The following is a 24,388-nucleotide window of genomic DNA, read 5'->3' as shown; positions in this document are numbered from 1 at the left end:
TCTCTACATTTTGCTGCTCTCAGATGAAGTGGCAAAATCTTAGAGATGGATTAATTTTAAGACTGTAATCTGGTTGCTCTGGACAATAATTTTATTTTCCCTAGCTTTAAAACTTACATAATTGATTTTGAATGATAGTGTACAGTACCATATATGTGATCTAATATGTGATTATTTAATAAATAAAACACAGCTGAAATAGAATCTGTAGGAAATATAATGGTGTATATAATGCAAACCGCCATGTTACAATAAGCTTTCACCTACTGAAGCCTATGGACTCAGACAGTATCTCTACATAGCTGTGAGACCCAAATACATCACGCAATATATTGCCATATATTCCACAGTTCTCCAGAAAACATGGGTATTGTAGATTTACAGTATAAGACTGATGTATTTATATTTACAGTTCTTTTCTTCCCATAAATATTTCATACACTATATGAAAATGAAAACATGATGGCGACAGCAGCATCTTTATTAAATATCGAAGATACAAAATATATAAATTGCCATAAGGCACAGAGAAAAGAAAAATCTTTTAGGCATATTTTTATCATAATATTGTATAACATTCCTGTCATAGATGTAATTGTAAAATCTATAAAGCTATCTCATAGTTCATGTCATAGGGAACAAAATCTAGCACATGACAATTATTCGGCCAGGACCCCCTGCTGCAAACAGGTAATTAAAGTTGGTTATCTGTTGACACAGACACAAATTCCACGTACAACTTACAGAAGAATGTGGAAGATGCCAGATATATGACATGTGGAGATACCCTATGGCTATAGCCTCTCTATTTGCAAAGAACTGAAAACAGACTGCTTTGTTCCCATTGCAAATTGTGAATATTTTTTTTATGAACAGCAAAGGTCCTACAGCTGTGCCAGGCATATTTCCAGCTTTGTGACAAAGTGACGATCTTAGCTCATTGACTTGCATCACTGGACGGTTGCCGCAATCAGTCTCAAATTAAAATTTGACAGATGAATGACAATATACAGTATATGCCATGTTTCCTATCTATGGAAAGCTAAAATCATAATAGGAAATATGGCATTAATTTCCCCCGCCTGAGACCTCCAGGTGGGGAGATATCCTAAAATTTGGAGATCTTTTAATTTTTGGCACCTTAGCCCCATCCCATGACAAGCCCCCATATGATATCACTGGGAAAGGTATGTGCGCTTAAAAGTCTCCTCACCTTCTCATGTCAGGCTTGACATGTCACTCTCCACAAGGAGAAACGTTACCCCTTGGATCCCGGTCAGACGCCTCTCACCCAGCCAAACCAGATCTCACACTGTCTGCAAATTGAGATTTTGGTTTTGGCTTTTATCCTAAGTCATATGACAAGGCTCGTTAAAGAGTCGATATTGACTTTTAGGATTGCTACTTCCTATAGTGGCGCTAGAGATCTAGTCCTCTTCCCCTCTGAAGAGACAATTTGCACCATATGAATAATCACACCGCCCTACTTAAAGGGATTGTCCTGGCATCCAATATCAATGACCTATGCGTAGAATATCAGACAGGTGGGGGCACTATGACCATCAACTGTTGTTAGCTCTGGTTACTACAATCTATAAACATTGAACAAATCTGAATAGAAAGATATGTAGCAGCCATTGGTGAGCAAATCATTTTAAATTCAAACTCAACAGTTCATGTGAATTTTTCAGGGAAAATCAGTTAGCAGCAAAGTTATTTGCTCCAAATTGATAGACCTTACAATGCTCTTGGGTCTCTCTGTTACCACAATATGAGCTTAGAACACGCAGTGACCCCCAAGACCTGGCTGATGCTGTAAGGCCTTGAAGAAAAGGCATATGAAGCCCTGGGGACTGGACAGTGAGCAGAGTAGTGGCAAAACGCCATGAAGTGAGTGTTATTTATTTTGTTTTTTTCACCTTTTGTATTTTTTTTTCAATCATAAAGTTTCCTAATTTGCTTGAAAATGCAAATTTCAAGAAATTCTGCTTGAACTTCAGCGGATCTATTTCTAGAAAGCAGCCATTACCAAGAACTGCACATCAGATCCTATTCAAGGTAATAAAAGCGGGGTTACCGAATGTTGGACCTCCATCAATTTGATGTTGATGGCCTGTCCAAACTGGGCAAAGAAATAAATTGTGGATGGTGGGACTGTTTCTTCACCAAATCCACAAGTGAAAATGATATCTTCTTCTTCATCCCACAACCATGTGCTACTTGCTCACCCCTCATTATGCTGCCCTGTCTCTAACGTTTTCAGATCCCCGGCACACTTAATCTCTCAATAACCATTAATGCCTGCCTACCTTCAAAACTTTGTCAGGCCATGCCTGCAATATGCTGCACCCATGTGTCCATTACAACTGACACTATAAAATGACATATGAAGTGCCCATGATTACATGATACAGAGCCACAGTTACTCAGTCTCCAAGAACATGCTGAATCTGATGTGCTATACGTCCATAATTGAATGTAAAGGACATATTTAATTTAATAAGACTATAAAAATACAATAAAGTTTCATGAGCAACCAAGTAGAGAGAATGTGAGTTTATTGTTTTATTGTTTTTTCTTTTTAAAGTTTGAAACAGGATGTGAAGATCAATTCTTTGGCCATATTTCACAATTTCTTAGGAACTCCAAATAACAATGTTTAAGCTATTATTGCTTCATAAGTACTGATATAACTGCTGAAAGGGGTGTATGTTTTTCCCTCAATATCTTGCATATGAAAGGAAACTCTTCATAGGGAAATAGTTGCCCTTAAAGGGGTTTTTCCATAAACAGTTAATTTTAATCAATAGATCTTTGAGTAATAATAACTTCCACAATTGGATGTTTTAAAAAAAATGTTCCTGTGCTGAGATAATCTTATAAATGTGTCCCTGTTATTTACTGTGTAATGGCTGTGTCTGGTCGTGCAGGAACATGGTCTGATCATACCACATCTCCTGGGCAGGGGAAAAAGCAAAAGAGAGTATACAGACAGGACAGCATTGGATCGCAGCTAATTCTTTCTTTGAGGTAATACATTGCTTAAAAACAGGCAGGGAAATATTTTGCCTTACAGAAAGAATCAGCTGTGATCAAGTGCTGTCCTGTCTGTATACTCTCTTTTGCTTCTTTCCCTGCCCAGGAGATGTGGTATCATCAGACCATGTTCCTGCACAGTCAGACACGGCCATTACACAGTACACAGCAGGGGCACATTTATAAGATTATCTCAGCACAGGAACATTTTTTTAACACATCAAAATGTGGAACTTATTTTTATTCCAAGATCTATTGATTAAAATGAACTTTATTCATGGGAAAACCCCTTTAAGTCTTGAGTCTATTGAGGTTTTACATTTCCATAAAGTGAGGTTGTCAATCAAAATAGCATTTTAGGGCTGCTGCCTATCTTCTCCACTGCTCCTATCTACAATTCAAACTGAGTAGAATGGTTGAGGTTTTGGAAGAGGATGGTTGTAATGAATACTTTTTTGGATTACCAATATGTTGAGAATAAAAAAATGACTGAGAGGCCATTCTTGATTTCTTACTATTTTGCTGGGGTTTTTATATAAATACATTTTTTACTCATCTATCTAACCTCTATTGCCGGGCTCTGTTCTTTTCTTTCCCTTTGGCCGGATCCCTCTGTAGTAGTTTGCACAAGGTTATTGAGTTAACTTGATATACAGTACCCATCTGATGCCATTATTTTAGGCCTCTTAAGAATGGCTCAGGCAGTTATGAGCTGCTTGAGTATTGAGGTATTATAACAGACTGCTACCATGTGTTTGACAGGGGTTTAGCTTCAGCTTTCAGTTGGCTCAGTTCCAGTCAGATGTCTAATTATCTCCTCAGCTACTTCTGACTTCCTTCCAATGATCAGCTTTACTACTAAGGTCAGTCCAGTTTCTGCAGTTGTTTTCCATATTGCAATAATCCAGATGACTAACTCTTCTCAACTATTCTTGGTGTTATTTACACTTTTGTCTTTGCTGTCAAAGTATTTGAGCATTAGCTTCTGCTGTTCTGATGAAGTTTTCTGGTTACCAATTAATCTCAACTATCCTTATGCACTTGTGCTTCCTGCTCTGCTGGCCCATTTACCATCCTATATACATTGCTGTACTGGTTCTGGCTGATCCATATGTCATTTGACAAGTATAGATCTATGGCATCAATGCCTCTGGTTTGTGCTGCTCACCCTGCCATACAGAATACACCTCACAAAGTGAATCCATAGAATAATACTGAGACCATGGATTCTAAAGGTTTAGCAGCTTTAACACCATCTCTGCTTGACTAAGAGACTGGTTAAGCAACTGGCTATGGACCAAATGGAATCATTCAGACTGTTCATGACCTATCAGCTCATATGAACACACTATATCAAATTCCTAAGTATGGCTTCTCAACATCTGACACAGCTATCCTCTTGTCCAAGACATTCTTCTTGGGAAACATTTCCACATTTTCCTTCTCTTGCTCACTGTGTTGGAGATCTTAAGGCCTTCAGAGGCTTTATTAACCAATATTTTTCTGGCAAAAAGTCAAAAGTGGCCTATAATTTTTCTTTGTTGTCCAGAGATGCCTTGGCTTGGACCCCATCATTATGGGAACAAGACATCTCTTTGATTAATTTTCCATATATCTTCCTATCTGCATCATGTCGCATAGATGACGTCGCGCCAGCCCTGGCTAATCAAAAGCCACATTTTACTGGCTATCTTCTAAACTGGCGAATCCAGTCTAAGCAAAAATGAACTTATTATTAGAGATTTGTCATATGATGATCTTATTTCTCTTATCACCTGAGTGGACTTATATTTTAAAAAGAGGTCAAAGGGAAAAAGCTCAAGATTTTCATGTTTCAAGTATGAGAGCTTCTTCAAATTCTCTTCCCTGAGAGGCTATACAGAAACCCTTGCAATTTGGCCAGAACAAATTATCGTTGTCCGAACAATCCTGGTTCTTGACTAAAGCACTTTATTGATATTATGGTAAAAAGGATTAGTCTTACAGGGACATTTCCAAATTCAAGGCCAAATAGGGTAACTCTAGGATCTAGGTGAAAGAGGAAGGGGTTGTCTTGGGGTTAACACTATTCTATACTAAAAACAGGCTAATTGTGCCTTTATATAATATTTTTAATTCCTTTGAGTTCATGGAACAAGCCTTGATTGATTTCTGAAGTGTAGATACTTTTATTGACTTATTAGCCAGAAGACTGAAAATTACTTTTGTTTCTCTGTGGACACCTCTGAACTTATCTAAGCAAATAGTTTCACAATTCCTGGTGATTGTATCCAATTTGGGATTAAGAAGGTGAATGACTTTTCAAATTGGAGAACTATACATTAAGAAAATTTCTTTCGAAGTTTCTTTTTTTCATTTTGTCACTTTGTGATGCTCCGGTGTTGTTGGGACTTGGCTAACTCTACATGCTCTTGTTATTGATTGATCAACTGACCAGATTTCCCAACGAGGATCTTCTTGTTTATGAAATAGCCACAAAGCTCTATATTAACCTTATTCTCTAAAATTCTACTCTACTATCATCTGCTTCAATTTGCTTGCTCTTTATCAGGACTTCACACACATTTTTTCCAAGCAGAAGGTCAAAACACTACCTCCACATTAGTTGTTAAGCCTCTATCTCTCCCTGAGACTGATGTGAAGTCGGTTTAGTGCTTACATCAAAGAAAATCTGGGAAGGTGTTCATCCAGAAATTTCCAGCCAGTGCTTCTTCCATCTTCTTTAAAGAATAATGCTGATAAGCACTGCCACCTTTTTCCAACATTTCTCATAGCGAAACATTTTGACTTTCCTTCAAACATCCAATTAAAGACTGGCTCCTAAATTTATAAGTCCATTCCAAATTATTGCAAAAACCAATCCAGTCACTTTCCGTGTGAAACTGACGTTTGCATTAAAGAATCCCAATGCTTTTCATATCGCTTTACTACATCATTAAGCCCTCAACAAATTCTCTTTTACTATTAAGACAGCTCCTGATTTTGCCACCGATCTTGACATGGAATATGAGTTTATTTGAATTTTGGATTGTAAGAGGGTTTTTTTTTAATCATTTTTACTTGGTAGACTGGAAGACAAGCGGATACCTAAAATGAACATTAATGTTTAACTTTGCTCAGGAAGCTGCATACAAAGCATCTTCTTTCTTTCTTGGTGCACCCTTCTGGGAGAGGCTCTAAAAGGGAGGAACTGTTACTTACTTTCCCGATTCCATTGCTGGGCTTTGTTCTTGTCTTCAACTAAGGCTCCTTTTGTGCTAATGCAAACTTGGTTACTCTAGCTACTTAGCTTACTCCTCTGATGTCATAATCCTAGGCATATTTAGGTCTGCTCCGGCAGCTATGCTCTACTTGTGTATTGAGGTAGTACAGTACTCTGCTACCACGTGTTTGTGAGCAATTTAGCTAGATCTTCCACTTGACAGCTTCGGCTAGGTGTCTAATTACCTCCTCAGCTACTTCGGATTTCAATCGATCTACCAGTGTTTACTTTCAGTCTTAGTTCAGTTGCTGTAGGTGTTGTACACACTTACAACTCTGCTCAATCAAAATCCTTTTTGGTCTTGATCAGACCTTCATCTCTGTTATCAAGGTACCTTCAGTTATCAAGTTTGTTTCTTCTGTTTTGATGCCATCTGCATTTTCAACTATGCTGTGTTAAGTTTCTTGGCTACCAATTTGACATAACTATCCTGTTGCAGTCAATACATACATCTCCTGTATGTAACCACAATGCTCTCCAGTTTTTCTATTCATCAGTAATATACTTGTGTGTAACCACACTCCTGCTGCAAGAAACCAGTTTGCCTATACACCTCTGCTGTTCCTGTACAATCCGCACATCTGGCTCTGCAGAATCTAATGCTTCCAGCTTTGCTTGCCCATCTGTCATCCTGCATATCCTGCTGAACTAGTCCTTTCTGATCTACCTGCCTTTAGCAAATCCAGTACTTCTGCATCATTACTTCTAGTCTGTGCAGTTCACACTGACCTATGACTTAGAGAATCCGCCTCACCAGTTCAGCCAATAACTTCTTTGAATAGATACCATCTTATGGAAATTGAAAAGAAAAATAAATCCTCCTGTATTTCAAAAACTGCAATTTAAGTTTGCATAGAAACTCACTTTTTAAAATGTTCAGTTTCTAACGTGAAACTTCTTTAAAAGAAGAAAACTCTCAGTCTGGTTTGGTCGTTGCAATTTACCAGAAATGTAATTACTGGTAAGCCTTGGGAATGTTCCTGGCAAAAAGGGTATTTCAGGTCACAATGTGAGTCATTTGTGTACAACAAATTGTACTATTTTATGAAAACCTCTAGAAAATTCTACTTGGTTGGCCAAAATTTTGACAACAGCAGCGATGCAGTGGAATGAAACAATGAGATTCTTAATGTATGACTCTAGGAAATTTGATATAAGGTCTCAAATTCATAGCTAAAGGAAGACGATGAAGGCAAGACACAATGTAAATGATTCAGATTGATATATTTTTCATGCATTTTCCGAAATAATCTGCATTAATCAGAATATTGTTTTCTATGTGCACTTCTATACATCTTTGAGAGAGGCTCTCAAGTAAAGCTGAAATGTATGAATAAATGTGTTTTCTGCATCTACTTGGTTGTTCTTTATCAAAGAATCAGGTTTGGTGGGCTGCACTGCAGGAAATGAGGAGCCTTGGAGCTTAAGATAATAGTACCAATGCGTTTTGGCGCTGGACCGGCACCTTTCTCAAGGTCAAAAAATAAAATTTTGATTGGCCTGCTATATTAACATATAGGGCGTATTACAAATATTCTTTTGGAATTGCGATAGGTAAAGCTTCACATATTTTATGATAGAGGTACACCAGTGGCCAAAATTGAGGCAACACCTGCAGTTTTTCACCATCACCAATATTTAATAAAACTTTTCACTGACATACCTACTTGAACACATGCCCTCTTCTGCGATATGTATTCTATGTTTATAGTGACCTGGGTGTAATTTCATACCGATATTGTGCGATTAAAAGGCGGTTTTTATATTTTAAAGCCAGTTTGTCATCAAAAGGTAAGCAATAGTGTTGAGCGAGTATGTTCTGTCCGCGTATGCTCGGGCTGAGCTCCGAGTATTTACAGCTGCTCGGTGATATGGTTGAATCACTCCCGTGTGCATGATTTGCAGCTGTTTGACAGTTTTATTACATGTGAGGAATGTGTAAGAAATAGATATTCCTCCCATGTAATAAAACTGTCAAACAGTTGCAAATCATGCACACGGGAGTGATTCAACCATATCACCGAGCAGCTATAAATACTCGGAGCTCGGCCCGAGCATACTCGGCGAAAGGGTAAATAGAACATACTCGCTCAACACTAAAGATGAGCGGTGTTCGACTAGAACTGTTCGCCAATCTCAAATTCGAGCTGTTTTGGGCGGTGTTCGAGTTGTTCGACGAACCCGAACGATTTGCAAAAAATTCGGCTGTTCGAGGTTATGTTCGATAACTGTTCGTGCACCAAAAGCGTGTCCTGCATGTCTGGTGCTATTTAGAGCACCAATCATGCAGGGATTGTCTGCCACTCACTGTAATGCCACAGCCATGGTGGTTGTGGCATTACAGTGATTGCCCAAATCGATGGGAACAGTGCCAACAGTGAAACATGAAAAGCCGGCAATTCAGCAGCAGCATACACCGGTACCCGACAATTTAGAACCGAAAGAATAGAGCTTCACACATAGATTAGATAGATATAAACATGTCAGCCACATATATACGAAGTACAGTGAAAGTGCTGCTTACTGTACTTGTCATTTAGCGTAAAGGATTTATTAAAAAAAATAATAGTGTTTTCATGCACCGTCTCTTTAAGAAAGCCGCCGGCAATTCAGCATCTGTACCCGACAATTTATAAGAGACAGAATAGAGCTTCACACATAGATTAGATAGATAGAAACATGGCAGTCACATATATATGAAGTACAGTGATAGTGTTGGTTACTGTACTTGTCATTTAGTATTAAAATAAAGGATTTATTATTAAAAAAATTGGCGTAGGGTTCCCCTTAATTTTAGGCTCTAGCGGAGGTTAAGCAGACAGCTGGGGCAGATGTTTGAAGCCTGGGAAGGGGGTAATACCCATGGAGCTTCCCAGGCTACTAATATCAGCCCCCAGCTGAATACATAGCCTTTACTAGCTATTAAAATGGGGGACCCCCCAAAAAAAATGACGTGGGGTCCCCCCTAATTTAATAGCTAGCAAAGGCTAGGCAGACAGCTGGGGGCTGATATTAATAGCCCAGGAAGGGAGCCATGAATATTGGCCCCCTCCCAGGCTAGAAACACCAGCCGTCAGCCGCCCCAGAAATGGCGCATCCATAGGATGCGCCAATTCTGGCACTTAGCCTCGCTCTTCCACGCTGCCCTGGTGCGGTGGCAGGGGGTAATAGGGCTGGGGTTGATGTCAGCTTATAATGCCAGCTGACATCAAGCCCAGGTTAGTAATGGAGAGGCGTCTATAAGACACCCCCATTACTAACCCCATAGTAGAAGTTAAAAAAAACACAAACACCCAGAATAAAGTCCTTTAATTCAAATAAAGACACAATTCTTTATTGTTCTAAATTAAACCATACTTACTGTCACGCCCATTGCAGGAGAATTTTCCCCCGCTGTCAGTGAGGTGCATGAGGTGAGCTGAGTTCATTGGACATGAGCTCACCTCATGCACGTCACTGACAGCGTGGGAGAATTCTCCTGCACTCAGCGCTTCAGCGTGAGAATTCTCCCACGCTGTAAGTGACGTGCATGAGGTGAGCCGAGTTCATTGGACATGACCTCGGCTCATCTTTATGCCGTCACAGAGAGACAATGTGGAGCGCAAGCAAGCCTGCTCTTCTCAGTGTCTGCGGGATGACAGGCTGGATGGCGGCGTTCTGCTGCGGTCCAGCCTGTCATCTCGATGTAGCAGAGCTGAAGCTGTCCTGGGAACCATGGAAAGGTAAGGATGAGGTTGCTTTATTATTTTTCTTTTATTGCAGGAGATCGTTGGCTTCAGCTGGAATGGGCGTGACAGTAAGTATGGTTTAATTTAGAACAATAAAGAATTGTGTCTTTATTTCAATTAAAGGACTTTATTCTGGGTGTTTGTGTTTTTTTTAAATATTTTACTAGAAATTCATGGCGGTCATGTCTAATACTGGCGTGACCCCATGAATTTTGGGCTTGGGGCCAGCTGATAATACCAAGCTGGCCCTAACCTCTTTATTACCCAGTGAGCCACCGCACCAGGGCCCTGGATGAGTTGGGTACAGCGCCAGAAGATGGCGCTTCTATGAACGCGCCATTTTCCGGGGTGGCTGCGGACTGCAATTTGCAGTGGGGGGGGCCCAGAAAGCTTGGGCCTCCCTGCGCTGCAGATTCCAGCCCCCAGCTGCCTAGTTGTACCTGGCTGGACACAAAAATAGGGCGAAGCCCCACGTATTTTTTTTTTAATTATTTCATGAAATTCATGAAATAATTAAGAAAAAAAGGCCTTCCCTATATTGTTGTGTCCGGCCAGGTACAAATAGTCAGCTGGTGGTTGGGGGCAGCCCGTTCCTGCCTGCTGTACCTGGCTGGACACAAATATAGTGCGAAGCCCCACTTCAATTTTTTTAAATTATTTCAGGAAATTCATGAAATAATTAAAAAAAAATTGACGTGGGGCTTCGGACTATATTTGTGTCCAGTCAGGTGCAGCAGGCAGGAACGGGCTGCCCCCAACCACCAGCTGCCCATTTGTACCTGGCCGGACACAACAATATAGGGAAGCCCTTTTTTTCTTAATTATTTCATGAAATAATTTAAAGAAAATTGACGTGGGGCTTCGCCCTGTTTTTGTGTCCAGCCAGGTACAACTATGCAGCTGGGGGCTGGAATCCGCAGCGCAGGGAGACCCAAGCTTTCTGGGCCACCCCCGCTGCAAATTGCAGTCTGCAGCCACCCCGGAAAATGGCGCGTTCATAGAAGCGCCATCTTCTGGCGCTGTACCCAACTCATCCAGGGCCCTGATGCGGTGGCTCACTGGGTAATAAAGGGGTTAGGGCCAGCTTGGCATTATCAGCTGGCCCTAAGCCCAAAATTCATGGGGTCACGCCAATATTAGACATGACCACCATGAATTTCTAGTAAAGTATTTAAAAAAAACACAACACCCAGAAAAAAGTCCTTTAATTGAAATAAACACACAATTCTTTATTGTTCTAAATTAAACCATACTTACCGTCACGCCCATTCCAGCTAAAGCCAACGATCTCCTGAAATAAAAGAAAAATAATAAAGCAACATCATCCTTACCTTTCCATGGTTCCCATGACAGCTTCAGCTCTGCTACATCGAGATGACAGGCTGGACCGCAGCAGAACGCTGCCATCCAGCCTGTCATCCCGCAGACACTGAGAAGCGCAGGCTTGCTTGCGCTCCACAGTGTCTCTCTGTGAGGGCATCCAGATGAGCCGAGTTAATGTCCAATGAACTCGGCTCACCTCATGCACGTCACTGACAGCGTGGGAAAATTCTCCTGCACTCAGCGCTTCAGCGTGGGAGAATTCTCACGCTGAAGCGCTGAGTGCAGGAGAATTCTCCCACGCTGTCAGTGACGTGCAGGAGGTGAGCTGAGTTCATTGGACATGAGCTCATCTTATGCACGTCACTGACAGCGTGGGAGAATTCTCCTGCACTCAGCGCTAGAGATGAGCGTTGTTCTACTCGAACTGTTCGCCAATCTCAAATTCGAGCTGTTTTGGGCGGTGTTCGAGCCGTTCGGCGAACACGAACAATTTGAGAAAAATTCGGCTGTTCGAGGTTATGTTCGGTAACTGTTCGTGCACCAAAATCATAACTGGATTTTTTCTCAGTAATGATGAAAATTAATGTTAATACGCAGTTTGAGTGTACAGCGGGGTGGGGGGAGGGGCAGGGGATGGATCTCTGCAGGAACAATGAAGATCTCCATTTTTTTTTCTCTTTCCCGCATTTGTAGTGGGGAGGTGCAATCTGTCAGCCTATCAGCAGCGCACACACGGAGCGAAGTGCTTTTTTTCACACAAGCAAGGGCATGTGTCATTGGCAGTGTATGTCACATGTCCTTGCCCTATAAGACCAAGCCATTTTCCCCGTCGCCACCATTTTCTCACTGCTGCAGCTGCATGTTAGACGGCACCGCTGTTGCTGTGTGCGCTATACCTTGTTAATTTCAAGCCAATTTTCGCACAAATATACAGATAGCTTGGGAGTAGGGAATAGTTGTGATTGCAGTCCTTTTAAGGACTAGGTTACAGCATTTCCTACGACTTTTATCAGGGAGGTCTGTGCTCTTAAATAGATAGGTTGTGGGAGTAAAGACTAATTGTAATTGGAGTCCTTTTCAGGACTAGGTTACATGAGTTCCTATCAGTTTTTGCCAGGCAGGTCTGTGCCAGTGCTGTGCAAGTTTTTTTCACAGCATTTGGCTGAATCTAGCAAAGCTAATCCTTTTTGGCCTATTGCAGAGTGTGTTAGTCAGTGGAGTAGCCTATCTGTGTTGCAAGATATAACACCTGTGTATAGAATACCAATTTTTTTTACTGCACCTAGTGAAGTAAAATCTTTTGGGCATAGCATCATTCTATTAGTCCATCTATACTGACCTCCATCAGGTTGCAAACTGAATATAATTTTTTTCTGCATCTAGCTCTGAAAAAATATTTGGGCTTCTAGCAGTGTGTGGGACTTGGTCTATTAGTCCATCTATACTGACCTCCATCAGGTTGCAAATTCAAAATAATTTTTTTCTTCATTTAGCTCTGAAAAAATATTTGGGCTTCTAGCAGTGTGTGGGACTTGTTCTATTAGTCCTTCTATACTGACCTCCAGCAGGTTGCAAATTAAAAATAATTTTTTTCTGCATCTAGCTCTGAAAAAATATTTGGGCTTCTAGCAGTGTGTGGGACTTGGTCTATTAGTCCATCTATACTGACCTCCATCAGGTTGCAAATTAAAAATAATTTTTTTCTGCATCTAGCTCTGAAAAAATATTTGGGCTTCTAGCAGTGTGTGGGACTTGGTCTATTAGTCCATCTATACTGACCTCCATCAGGTTGCAAATTAAAAATAATTTTTTTCTTCATTTAGCTCTGAAAAAATATTTGGGCTTCTAGCAGTGTGTGGGACTTGTTCTATTAGTCCTTCTATACTGACCTCCAGCAGGTTGCAAATTAAAAATAATTTTTTTCTGCATCTAGCTCTGAAAAAATATTTGGGCTTCTAGCAGTGTGTGGGACTTGGTCTATTAGTCCATCTATACTGACCTCCATCAGGTTGCAAATTAAAAATAATTTTTTTCTGCATCTAGCTCTGAAAAAATATTTGGGCTTCTAGCAGTGTGTGGGACTTGGTCTATTAGTCCATCTATACTGACCTCCATCAGGTTGCAAATTAAAAATAATTTTTTTCTTCATTTAGCTCTGAAAAAATATTTGGGCTTCTAGCAGTGTGTGGGACTTGTTCTATTAGTCCTTCTATACTGACCTCCAGCAGGTTGCAAATTGAATATAATTTTTTTCTGCATCTAGCTCTGAAAAAATAGTTGGGCTTCTAGCGGTGTGTGGGACTTGGTCTATTAGTCCATCTATACTGACCTCCATCAGGTTGCAAATTAAAAATAATTTTTTTCTGCATCTAGCTCTGAAAAAATATTTGGGCTTCTAGCGGTGTGTGGGACTTGGTCTATTAGTCCATCTATACTGACCTCCATCAGGTTGCAAATTAAAAATAATTTTTTTCTTCATTTAGCTCTGAAAAAATATTTGGGCTTCTAGCAGTGTGTGGGACTTGTTCTATTCGTCCTTCTATACTGACCTCCAGCAGGTTGCAAATTGAATATAATTTTTTTCTGCATCTAGCTCTGAAAAAATAGTTGGGCTTCTAGCGGTGTGTGGGACTTGGTCTATTAGTCCATCTATACTGACCTCCATCAGGTTGCAAATTAAAAATAATTTTTTTCTGCATCTAGCTCTGAAAAAATATTTGGGCTTCTAGCAGTGTGTGGGACTTGGTCTATTAGTCCATCTATACTGACCTCCATCAGGTTGCAAATTAAAAATAATTTTTATCTGCATCTACAGTAACTCTGAAAAAATATTTGGGCTTCTAGCAGTGTGTGGGACTATTTGTATTAGTCCATCTATACTGACCTCCATCAGGTTGCAAATTCAAAATAATTTTTTTCTGCATCTAACCCAGCCAATAGTTTTGGCCTAATACCACAGTTTGGCCACTCAGCTCTGCTCGGTTACCATCCATTGTTTTTTTGTGCAAACAACTCCAGAGTTGTGAATTAGTTAACCACCAAAATGAGTGGAAAAAGGCCTGCTGCTGGTGGAAAGGGGAATAGGCGTGTTGGGAAGGGGAAAAAAGGTTGTGTCCGTGGGGTAGGTGTTAAAGCAACAGTAACATCTGCAGAAGAAAGACCATCTTCCAGCCAAACTAAAATGTCTACTTCTTTTAGCGGACAATGTGATAAGATCCCTTTCTTACGGCCACGCCAATCGCTACAAATTCCAGATGAGGCACAAAAACAGCAGGTGCTTCAACGGATATCAAGTGCTCCTTTAAGTGGGCTCTCTTACACCTCAACTTCAACATCACAAATACTCCAGTCCTCAGAGGTGTCACCCAAATCGCACTTGCTTCCTCACAGCTCCCAAATCTCCAGCTGCCCGTCTGAGTATGAGGTAGAACAGATGGTTGAGTCTGCAGAGCTGTTTACTCATACTATAGCCTGGGAATCAGAGGTCGACTCCAGCGCTTCTGTGAATCCAGACGAGGAAATGATCTGCACTGATGCCCAGAATCTTTATGAGTCGGATCCAGGACCAGACGCAGAAGGTTCTGACCATAATGTAGACCCTCATTCCCAAACTGTAACTCCTGTTGGTGGAGACAATGAGGAAGACGATGATAAGACTCAAATACCTGATTGGAGCGACAACTTTAGTTTTTTGTCAGGGCAGGAACAGGTTGGCTCTGAGGACGACGGGTGTGATAACGCACAGGGTGATGATGATGAGGTCGGAGATCCCACTTACTGTCAACCCACAGTCAGCCAAGAGATGAGGTCAGCAGAGGAGGTGGAGGAAGATGCTAGTGACGACGAGGTCAGGTTGCGCCTTCCTGGACAGAGACGTAGTACTGGAAGCACGTCAACAACTGCATCCTCAAACACAACTCTGCCTCTCACCACAAGTCGTGGTGGCTCTTCAGGTCGCATGGGTGCTAAGCCTTGCATAGCCTGGGCATTTTTTCAGATCGATAAAGATGACCCAACTCGTGTTATCTGTAACATTTGTCAGCAAAAGCTAAGTAGAGGCCAAAAAATACATAGTTTGAGTACTTCATGCATGAACCGGCACATGGACATGAAGCATAAGTTGCAGTGGGAAGCTCAGTGTGCTACAATGCGGCCTAGCCAGCCGGGCCAATCACCGTCTGCCATATCTTGTGCATCCGCGGCCTCTTCATCCTCTGTGACTGGGGGGACAGCAGTCACACCTGTTTTGGGGCGCAGACCTGCCACCTCTTTACCCGAAACAGCCAGCGTGATTGGCAGGTCATCATTTTCTTTGGAGGTGGTAACACCAGCTGGTGTTGAGCGCTGTCCGACATCGATAGCACCACCTTTGGATCAAGGCAACCTAACATGTCCGCCTGCATCTTCCTCACAGACCGGCAGTTTGCCGGGGACACCCTTATCAACCCCGTCTAAGCACAATAGCCAGCCCTCGGTCCCTCAGATGTGGACAAGTAAAAGACCATTTCCTCCTAGCCATGAGAAAGCTAAGAGGTTGAATTTCACCATCTGCAAGCTCTTGGCTACAGAAATGCTGCCTTTCCGCCTGGTGGACACAGAGGATTTTCGAGACCTTATGTCCGTCGCAGTGCCCCAGTACCAGATGCCCAGTCGGCACTACTTCTCAAAGAAAGGTGTGCCTGCGCTCCACCAGCATGTCGCACACAACATCACCGCTTCTTTGTGAAACTCTGTGTGTGACAGGGTGCATTTCACCACAGACACTTGGACGAGTAGGCATGGACAGGGGCGTTACATGTCGCTGACTGGGCACTGGGTAACTATGGTGACAGCAGGACAAGGGGCTGCTGTCCAAGTCTTGCCGTCCCCACGAGTTGTGCGTCAATCCTCTTTATGTCAAAGTTCCTCCACTGCTTCTGCCTCCTCAACCTCCTCTCGGTCTTCCACCTGCACCCAAAGCCTGTCTGGTCATGCCACAAGCTTTCTAACTGCGCAGAAGGGATCCTGCACACCTCCTTCCTATGCTAGCAGTAGGGCTCAACGTCATCAGGCGGTTTTTACATTGAAATGTCTGGGAAATGTGAGTCACACAGCTGAGGAGTTGTGGTCAGCTCTGGAGAACCAATTTCATGAATGGTTGTCTCCACTGGACCTGAAACCAGGGAAGGCCGTGTGCGACAATGCTGCAAACCTGGGTGCGGCCCTTCGCCGGGGCAATGTCACACACGTGCCTTGTATGGCTCACGTGTTGAACCTGGTTGTCCAGCAATTTTTAGCCCACTATCCCAGACTAGATGGCCTTCTGCAGAGGGCACGGTCGCTGTGTGCTCACTTCCGCCGTTCGCATCCCGCAGCTCAGCGACTTACATCTCTACAGAAGTCGTTGGGCCTGCCACTTCACCGGCTAAAATGCGATGTGCCTACCCGGTGGAATTCAACTCTGCACATGTTGCAGCGACTGTGGCAGCACCGACAAGCCCTGGTGCAATACGTTCTGACGTATAGCCTGGGCCAACGAGATTCAGAGGTGGGGCAAATCACGCTGTAGGAGTGGTCTCAGATCAGGGACCTATGCACCCTTCTGCACAGTTTTGAAATGGCGACGAAGATGTTTAGTGCTGACGATGCCATTATCAGCATGACTATTCCGGTGATTTACATGCTGGAGCACATGTTAAACAGAATTCGGAGTCAGGTGGTGGCACAAGAGGAGGTGGAGGAAGTAGAGGAGGAGGAGTTGTATGCGGAATGGCTAACATCTGCAAGGTCCAGACTGTCGGCAGCACCAAGGCGGCAGGCATGTGAGGGTGGGGGAGATGGTTTTACCAGGGCGCATGGTAGCAGCCAAACTAGTGAGGAAGGTGCAGGAGCCCAGGAAGAAGTGGAGGACGAACTGATGGAAGACTCATCAGATGAGGGAGACCTTGATCACATTTCTGTTGTGCGAGGTTGGGGGGAGAGGACAGAGGAAGGAAGCATGATTGTTACCTCGCCACCAACACAACAGGGACTTGGTGCTCCTGGATGCGCAACACACATGAGTGCCTTCTTGCTGCACTACCTGCAACATGACCCTCGAATTGTGAGAATTAGAAATAATCCTGACTACTGGGTTGCCACACTGTTAGATCCCCGGTACAAAAGTAAATTTGCAGAAATTATTCCTGCCATAGAAAGGGATGCACGCATGCAGGAGTATCAGCAGAGACTGTTGCAGAATCTTACATGTGCTTTTCCACAAAATACCAGTGGTGCACGTAGTGAATCTCACAGTTCCAACTTGCCAACCGTGGGACCGTCAAGTGTTCAGCACTCAAACCGTAACAGAACCACAGTATCTGCTGGTAACATCAATTTTGCGGAATCATTTCACCACTTTTTTAGCCCATCCTTTGCAAGGCCACAGGAGACAAGAAGTCTGACACATAGTCAACGCCTAGAGACGATGGTACAGGAGTATCTCCAAGTAAACATTGAAGCCACGACTGTGTCACTGGACCCTTGCTCTTTTTGGGCTTCCAATCTGGATAAATGGCCGGAGCTAGCCACTTACGCCTTGGAGATCTTGTCATGCCCCGCAGCCAGCGTTCTGTCTGAACGTGTGTTCAGCGCTGCTGGTGGTGTGCTGACAGATAAGCGCACGCGGCTCTCCACTGATAATGTAGACAGACTCACGTTCATAAAGATGAACAAATCATGGATCCGAAACGACTTTTCTACACCTGTGTCATCCTGGGGAGAGTAAAAGCTTGATGAATGGTTAAAATCACCCTACCAACCGTTTTAAGCTTTCAAATTACTAATCATGTTTATCTGTATCTTGACTGGAAAATAATTTGGGCTTTGTAGCAGTGTGCAGCACTGATCCTATTAGGCCATCTATAATAAGCTTCACCAGATTTAAAATTAAAAATAATTTTTAGCTGCATCTAGCCCGGAAAATAATTTTGGGGCTCCGAGATGCGCAAGACACATAAGTGCCTTCTTGCTGCACTACCTGCAGCATGACCCTCATATTGTCAGAATTCGAAGTAATCATGACTACTGGGTTGCCACACTCTTAGATCCCCCAAACTTTTCGATCAACCTTTTCATTTTAATAAAGACCAAAAAAATGGTCATTTTTGAAATTATAAGCATTAGCAGGTTGTTAGAAACTGAAATCAAACAGTTTTCAACTCAAAACTTTATTCTAGGTGATGTTACATTTTCACATAGGACCCCTTGTTCGAAAGGAGCTTCTGAACTCTCTCGTCCATTGAATTTGTCAGGTTTTGGATGGTTTCTGCTTCAATTGTTTTGCATGAGGACAGAATACCCTCCCAGAGCTGTTGCTTAGATGTGAACTGCCTCCCGCCATCATAGACACTCCTTTTAATGATGCTCCAAAGGTTCTGAATGGGGTAGAGGTCAGGGGAGCATGGGGGTCACACCATAAGTTTGTCCCCTTTTATGCCCATATCAGCCAGAGATGCAGATGTTTTATGTGCAGCATGAGATGGTGCATTATCATGCAGAAAAATGATCTTGCTGTGAAATACACGGTTCTTCTTCTTGAACCATGGCAGGAAGTGCTGTTTGAGAAAATCCACATACATTATGGAGTTCATCTTTAGCGCCTTCAGGGATCCTAAAGGGGCCGACAATCTCTCTCCCCATGATTCCAGCCCAAAACATTACTCCACCTCCTCCTTGTTGGCGCTGTAGCCGTGTTTGCGTGGGGTGTCCATCAACCAGCCATCCTCCACTCCATTCATCTGGACCATCGAGCGCTGCACGGCACTCATCCGTGAACAAAACAGTTTTGAAATCAGTCTTCATGTAATGTTTGGCCCACTGGAGCCGTTTCTGCTTGTGTGAAGTGGATAGAGGAGGTCGACAGGATGGCATATGCACAGCTGCAAACCTCTGAAGGACCCTGCATCTTGTTGTTCGGGGGACGTTGGAGGCACAAGCAGCTTCAAAAACTTGTCTGCTGCTATGACAAGGCTTTTTTGCCGCTGCTGTTTCAACCTGACGTAATTGCCTGTAGGAAAGAGTCCTCAATTTGCCCTTATCAGCACGCACACGTGTGTACTGTGAATCAGCTACATACTTCTTGATTGCCAAGACACTTCATCCTGATCATCGCACAATGTTGATTGTAGTCATGCCTTGACCTAAACACTCCACAATTTGTTGCTTCTCAGCAGCCGACACATCCTTTTTCTTTCCCATTTTGGCAGAAAATGTAGGCTGCTTAATAATGTGAGAGAGCCTTCTTAAGTAGTCTTGCCTTTCATTGGACACACCTGCCAAACTAATTAGCACAGGTGTCTGCAATTGCTTACAGTGATATAAAGAGCCCTGACACACATCACCATCAATGAGTTTAACTGACAAACAAACAAATTCTTCCCTTATCACTCCTAAACACTTTTTGCATAATAATTTGGAACGCGGTGTACATGTGCTTTTCCACAGAACACCAGTGGTTCACGTAGTGAATCTTACAGTTCTAACTTGCCAACCGTGGTCTGTATGGAATTGTTCAATAAAGGGCCCAAAATTAAGATAACATAGATGGGAGAGGTCTCTATGAATAGGAATTCCTAAGTATTTGATACCCTGTGAGGGCCAGGCAAAGGGAAAGTTGGACTGGATGGAATCCTATATGGATTTAGGGAGGGAGACATCGAGGGCCTCAGACTTCGCTGCATTGATTTTAAAATTTTACCATGTAACAAAGTGATCTATTTCAGCCATAACAGCAGGGATGGATATATGTGATTGAGTGATATATACTAGGACATCATCAGCAAATAGAGAGCACTTGTACTCGGTGCCTCCCACCTCAATCCACCTAATATTGGGGTTATGGCGAATTGATGAGAGCAGGTGCTCCGTCACTAGGATGTATAAGAGAGGGGACAGAGGACATCCCTGCCTTGTCCCATTGGTGATTGTGAAAGGTGATGAAAATGTTCTGACGCACCCCCTGGGCCTTGGGACACCCGGAGCCGGACACTTTTTGGTGGATGCTGGTGGTTGTAGTCTTCGTGGCGGCGATCCGGTTCCGTGGCTCAGGGCGGTCAAACCAGTGGTGGAACTATTTATGTGGTTTTGATGTTTAAATGTCCGACTACGCCACCCGTGGATTGCGGTCAGAGTGAACCGCCGCTACAGGGCAGACCGCTAAGGCTGGTGTTGTGGGTGCAGCAGAGCGTAGCATAACTCCCGACGGGAGGAGTATAGCCTCAGGGCAGTGTATGCGGAGGATGGGGGTGATGGTGCAGGGCAGCAGCAGTAACGACACGGAGTCAGTGATGCAGTTCAGGGCCTTTACTCACAGTTCTTATTATCCAGACCACGTCTGCAGGTAACGGCTGCCCACGTCGTACTGTGCTCACCAGGTGAGGGGCTCAGACAACTCCCAGATAACTTTGGAGCGCTTCACAGGACCCCCTTTGTGTGTCCTTTGTCTGGCCTTTCTTACCAACACTTCTGTCCGGCTGCCTCGGGCCTCCTCTTGGTAAACTTGGCGCCAGTTTCCCTGACCCTATGTGGTGCCTTCCTAGCGGGTGGAGCAAGGGGCTGCGCCACATAAAATGTCAGAGCCTCCGGTTTCTAGCTGAGGGTCGTTTCCTGCCTCCACTAGTTCGGGACCGGTCTCCCCCTTTGGCCTGACCCCTCCACGCAGGTGGATTCGGGCGTGCGGTGGCGACTCGCCCGTCCGCACCCCTGGGATCCCTTCATTCCTCGTTCCTGGAGCCTTCTCCGCTCTGTTACTAGGCCCGCCTCCGGAGCAGAGCTCATGCAGAGCCCCTGCTCCCTGCCACTTCTCCTCAGACTTCTCTGCACTGAACTAAGATGGTGCCCACCTTTTATACTCCCTTCTCAATGCACCCAGGAACTGCTTCCTCCCTGCTCCTGCACTGCAGGGTTCCCCTTCCTCAGTGTTCCCTCCCCCCACTCCAGCCAGGGACAGGGACTGTCGTGCCCATCTCAGGGGCATATTGGTCGCCCTGCCCCACGGCAATGTGGTGTAATGCATGCAGGTGTCGGGTCCTGATCCACACTCCATCCTTATCTGAGAGTGAGATATCACACCTCTGGGTGAGGTGCAATACGTCTGTAGCAACCGAGCCCTCGGTGCTACAGTTCCATTTATCTTCAGCCTAGGTGACGTATTGTGATACAGGGCCGTGATTTTGGCTATAAAAGGGTCCCCTAGACCCCTACCCCAAGCTTTTTAAGAGAATCATATATGGCGTGCCAGGAGACTCTATGGAATGCTTTCTCAGTATCCAACGAGAGTATCTACTTACAAATTTTTAACTGCATCTAGCCCAGGAAATACTTTGTGCCTAGTAGCAGTGTCTGCTAGTCAGCGGATTATCCCGGCTGTTAAGCAAGCTACACCACCTGTAGTTTGGACACTTAATTTTTTCAAAGGAAATGCTTCGGGACCACGGGATACTTAGTGAAGAGCATCAGGAGGCACCCCAAGGCATAGGGGCTGGGACTGGCACTAGGATGCCTTGCGGTGGACAGCCGAGCTCGATCCTTATAAAAGCTTTTTAACTGCAGCAGCTTTAGTGGACGCTACTGGAGCTGGAATTACGCGGCTGCTGGCATGAGACTTGCCCTCCAATAGATCCTTGTAAATGGATTTAAAGTGTATTCATTCAAATTAGAGGGACAATTTAAATTAAAAAGCTTAGAGCTGCCTCCACCACAGGGGGGCTCTCTCGACCCACCAGCGGACAGGCACCAGTATTGGGAGAGGGGGGCTGGCCGTCAGGGTTCACCGCGGCTCTGGCACAAACCCGGCGACACGGAGGTGGCACGGGCAGGAGCGGACTGGCCGTCTCGGCTTCTCACTTTTTGGATTTTAGAAGGGCATGACATGCCTATATCTGTGTCTCCCCCTCCTTTTACTCCTCCACCTCTTTTCTTTTCGCATGACTATATGTACTTGTCACTTTTCCATGTGTTAGTTGTGTCTTCTGAGCAGTTTGTCAGCTTTTGGACACCTTTGAAGGTGTTTTCTATGTGTTTCTATGTGTTTTTGTTTGCCTGCCATTGGTTTTAACGGTGTTCGAAGGTGTTCGACGAACAGTTCGACGAACAGTTCGGCGAACACACGGGTGTTCGACGAACCGAACCGAACTCGAACACTACGGGGGTGGCTCAACACTAGCTATGACAAATGTTGTAATGGTCGCATTGCGGCTGTGGAAAAGGGAGAATTACCTGTACCTATTCAAGATTTTTGGAGGGTTTTCTCGGAGGAGGAGTCACAAGTTTTACCTCCTCATAGGGATTATGATTGCGCCATTGTGTTTGTTCCGGGTGCTACTCTTCCCAAAAGTCGCTTGTTTAATCTGACTATCCCTGAAAGAAAGGCCTTGGAGGAGTACATACAGACTAGCCTGGCTGCTGGTCACATTAGACCTTCTAAGTTGCCTGTGGCAGTTGGATTTTTCTTTGTTAAAAAAAAGGACGGCTGTTTACATCCATGTCTGAATTTTTGAGAAATTAATAAGATTACCGTACGCAATTCCTACCCATTGCCGTGAATTCCGGACTTGTTTAACCAGTTAGTGGGGGCCAAGTGGTTCTCCAAAATTGATCTCTGGGGGGCATACAATTTGTTACGTGTGAAGGAGGGTGATGAATGGAAAACTGCTTTTAACACTCCGGTAGGTCTGAGAGTCTGGTGATGCCTTTTAGTCTTACCAATGCACCTGCATTTTTTCAGAACCTTATTAATGACATCCTGAGACCTTTGATTGGTAAGAATGTGGTTGTGTATTTGGATGACATTTTGATTTATTCACCAGATCTCAAGGAGAGATGAGCGGTGTTCGACTCGAACTGTTAGCCAATCTCAAATTCGAGCTGTTTTGGGCGGTGTTCGAGCCGTTCGGCGAACACGAACGATTTGAAAAAAATTCGGCTGTTCGAGGTTATGTTCAATAACTGTTCGTGCACCAAAATCATAACTTGATTTTTTCTCAGTAATGCTGAAAATTAATGTTAATACGCAGTTTGAGTGTACAGCGGGGCGGAGGGAGGGGCAGGGGATCTCTGCAGAAATAATGAAGATCTCCATTTTTTTTTCTCTTCCCCGCATTTACAGTGGGGCTGTGCAGTCTGTCAGCCTATCAGCAGCGCACACACGGAGCGAACTGCTTTTTTTCACACAAGCAAGGGCATGTGCATTGGCAGTGTATGTCACATGTCCTTGCCCTATAAGACCCAGCCATTTTCCCCGTCGCCACCATTTTCTCACTGCTACAGTTGCGTGTTAGACGGCACCGCTGTTGCTGTGTGCGCTATACTTTGTTAATTTCAAGCCAATTTTCGCACAAATCTACAGATAGCTTGGGAGTAGGGAAGAGTTGTGATTGCAGTCCTTTTAAGGAATAGATTACATCTTTTTCTACGACTTTTATCAGGCAGGTCTGTGCTCTTAAATAGATAGGTTGGGAGTAAAGACTAATTGTAATTGCAGTCCTTTTCAGGACTAAGTTACATCAGTTCCTATCAGTTTTTGCCAGGCAGGTCTGTGCCAGTGCTTTGCAAGTTTTTTTCACAGCATTTGGCTAAATCTAGCAAAGCTAATCCTTTTTGGCCTATTGCAGAGTGTGTTAGTCAGTGGAGTAGCCTATCTGTGTTGCAAGATATACCACCTGTGTATAGAATACAAATTTTTTACTGCACCTAGTGAAGTAAAACCTTTTGGGCATAGCAACATTCTATTAGTCCATCTATACTAACCTCCATCAGGTTGCAAATTCAATATAATTTTTTTCTGCATCTAGCTCTGAAAAAATATTTCGGCTTCTAGCAGTGTGTGCGACTTTTTCTATTAGTCCATCTATACTGACCTCCATCAGGTTGCAAATTCAATATAATTTTTTTCTGCATCTAACCCAGCCATTACTTTTGGGCTAATACCACAGTTTGGCCTCTCAGCTCTGCTTAGTTCCCATCCATTGTTTTTTGTTCAAACAAATCCAGAGTTGTGAATTAGTTAACCACCAAAATGAGT

Source organism: Phyllobates terribilis, unplaced genomic scaffold (genome assembly GCF_046119375.1).
Source record: "Phyllobates terribilis strain yellow unplaced genomic scaffold, ASM4611937v1 Scaffold_4__5_contigs__length_816908805, whole genome shotgun sequence".
In the NCBI taxonomy this organism is placed as follows: Eukaryota; Metazoa; Chordata; class Amphibia; order Anura; family Dendrobatidae; genus Phyllobates; species Phyllobates terribilis.
This window is presented reverse-complemented; position numbering follows the sequence as displayed.